This window comes from Panthera pardus, unplaced genomic scaffold (genome assembly GCF_024362965.1).
Source record: "Panthera pardus isolate Hobbes unplaced genomic scaffold, ASM2436296v1 HiC_scaffold_17, whole genome shotgun sequence".
In the NCBI taxonomy this organism is placed as follows: domain Eukaryota; kingdom Metazoa; phylum Chordata; class Mammalia; order Carnivora; family Felidae; genus Panthera; species Panthera pardus.
The window spans coordinates 61,535,924-61,538,673 of record NW_026526732.1 but is presented as its reverse complement, the minus strand read 5'-3'; the positions used below and the strand labels follow the sequence as shown (position 1 = coordinate 61,538,673).

At 38.4% G+C, this 2,750-nt stretch overlaps 1 non-coding gene across 1 annotated transcript; it reads left to right on the top strand.

Annotated features, from left to right (window-relative positions):
* The first annotated feature begins 2,183 nt into the window (after window positions 1-2,183).
* Window positions 2,184-2,321, top strand: LOC128777940 (U4 spliceosomal RNA). Its single transcript, XR_008423233.1, has one exon. It is a non-coding gene; the product is annotated as a U4 spliceosomal RNA (small nuclear RNA).
* Window positions 2,322-2,750: the final 429 nt, after the last annotated feature.

Sequence of the window (2,750 nt, the reverse complement as noted above, 5' to 3'; positions counted from 1 at the left end):
TGCTTTCTTTGCTAGTGTTCTCGCCTCATACACTTGCTGGCCCCTTGGCACACACATTTCTTTGTCAGCTACTCACATATTCCACATCAAAAGCGATCTTAGGCTTATAGAGACCATGATGCTAATCATTAACTGACTTACTGATTTTAAGTTTAATTTCACTTTTATTATGGAGTTACATTTAGTGAACTTGGTTTGATGTAAGTAAATGCTTAACTTTTGATAAGTGATTAAGGTCTGGGATGCATTCTGACATGTAATCCCACTCATTCATGAATCACTCTCCAAATGTGTGAATAAAAATTAGCCTTCCTCTGCTCAAGCATTATCTAACATTTTAATTAGCACGTTCACAATCTCCTTTGACCTTGAACTGTATTAACTGGAAGGGAATGTTCTTTGCAGATTTCAAAACAGGTTAGAAAGTCCAGACTCTTAAACTCTTTAGATTATTTGGAAAACTCCAGTTTATCATTTTGCCAGAGAAGGTTTTCTTTTCTTTTCTTTTTTTTAAACAATTGTTGGAAATACATTTTGAAGGAAATTTATTCTTTGCTTAGGAAGAACAGAGTATCTATGACATTGTTGGCAGGAGTTGTGGTGTGGGATCAGCCAGAGTAGGGCTCTGTCAATACTTTCATGGGACCTAGTTTTGCTTCCATGAGCCCCTTCCTCCATAAAAACTTAAAATTATACCTTATAATTGTATTGGTATAAATACAAATATAATCCAGTTTGGATTCTATTTATTTTTCCCTTTTGAATTTATAAGAAATAAAAACATTTTCATTGGCCTCTAAAAGTTTTGTGGGCCCTGGGCATTGTGGCTTCTGTGCCTAATGGATGAGTCATTTCTACTTATCTTTATATTTAAAAAAAATACAACAAAGTATTGACTTGGAAACTCAAAATGCCATGCTATTCCCTCAGCTTTGAATGAAGACGACTCACTTAAAAGCAAGGCTATAACCAGTCCATGGAGCCACCATGAAGCTTACTAGATGATGAGTGTAATTTATAATGCTAACATTCAGTCTTGGGCCATATCATAGGTTTATTTCTGGAAATAAATATAAACTGAATGTAAACACTTCTAATATGTGGTGAACTCAATAATTAGAGCCAAAAATTGAGTGGGCAGGGAAAAACACACTCTGAGAATCAACTTCAGCAGATTCCAGTGTTATGTGACAAAGGTATGGAGATTTGTGAAGGAAGAAAGAGCAACGGGACAGCCTGTCTGATGAGCCACAACCAAAGGCAACGTTTCAGCAGCCTCAGGAAGATGACCCTCCACCTACTTGCTTGATGATGCTTGAAACTAATTTAACTGAGAATGCAGACTTTCAAATCCATAGTTAAAATATTGCTTCTAATGTGAAAACTACTGAGAAAATAAAGTATTGTACCTAATGTATGATGCAGAATTAAAGATCGCCACCTGAACTTTCTCTGAAAGCAGGTTGTGTTGAGGGGAAATGTTCTGGTTTTGCCTAGCTTTTAGAATCTAGAAGAGGCTATGGGAGCTCAAGATGGTTCATTAGAAGCATAGGTCATCCACTGGCCTTCCCTGAAGGAAGAAAATAGCGTGGTGGGGGTGGGATGGGGAAGATACAAAGGGGGACAAGTACCCTTCTTCACAACTGATACTATAATCAGAGTAAGAGGGCAGTGGACTTTCTAAAGCAGTGTTAGAGAGTCCTGGTCTTTTGATGTTGGTTGGAGTGTAGACTGGGATAGGACTGTGGAGACGAGAAGGTGCCATGACTAAAATTAGGCCAAGAGAACCAGCAGGGCTCCTGGTACAATTGTGCAGGTTGTGCACAGCTTAAGGGTGCCACATCTAAGGGAGGGCGGTTTATTTATTTGTAGACATCATAAGTTTGTATATTTATTAAAACAGTTTTCTGGCTGATGGTAGTAGAGTACTTTGTTTTAATTAAATTGGCATATTTTGTCCATTTTCTGACAGATGGGAAGAAGAGAGTCTCTAAATTGCAGAAAGGCACATTTTGTTTAGTATCCTTGTACCCCTTCAGGAAGTTCCTTAGCTTGAAAAAATTCCTGCATTTTGTTCTCATTGAAGACAGGAGTCCTGTTTTGTTTTGTTCCCCGCCCCCATGATTTTTTTCCTATCACATAATATAGGAGCACAGTTTACCGACGAAATTGAACTTTCCCCAAGCTTTGTGCAGTGGCAGTATTGTAGCCAATGAGGTCTATCTGAGGCGCGATTATTGCTAATTGAAATTGAACTTTCCCAAGAACCATCATAGTCACCAGCCAAATGTGACTGTTGAGCATTTGAAATATGGCTTGTTTGGATGGAGATGCACTGTATGTGTAAAACACGCTGGATTTTTAAGACAAAGTGTGAAAAATATAAAATAGTTCCTCAATGACAAGTTTATATTGAAAATACATGGGAATGATAATTTTTAATATAATGGGTTAAATGAAATATATTAAAATTAATTTCACCTGTTTATTTTTAGTTTTTAAATGTGCCTACTAGAGGGGCACCTGGGTGGCTCAGTCAGTTGAGCATCAGACTCTTGATTTCCGCTTAGTTTGTGAACCCAGTGCACTGGGATCAAGCCCCATGTTGGCTCTGTGCTAAGCGTGGAGACTGCTTGAGATTCTCTGTCTCGCTCTCTCGCCCTCTTCCTCTCTCACTCTTGCTCTCTCCCCCCCCCCCTTACTTCCTGTGTGTGTACTTGTGTGCTCTGTTTCTCTAAAAAATAAAAAGA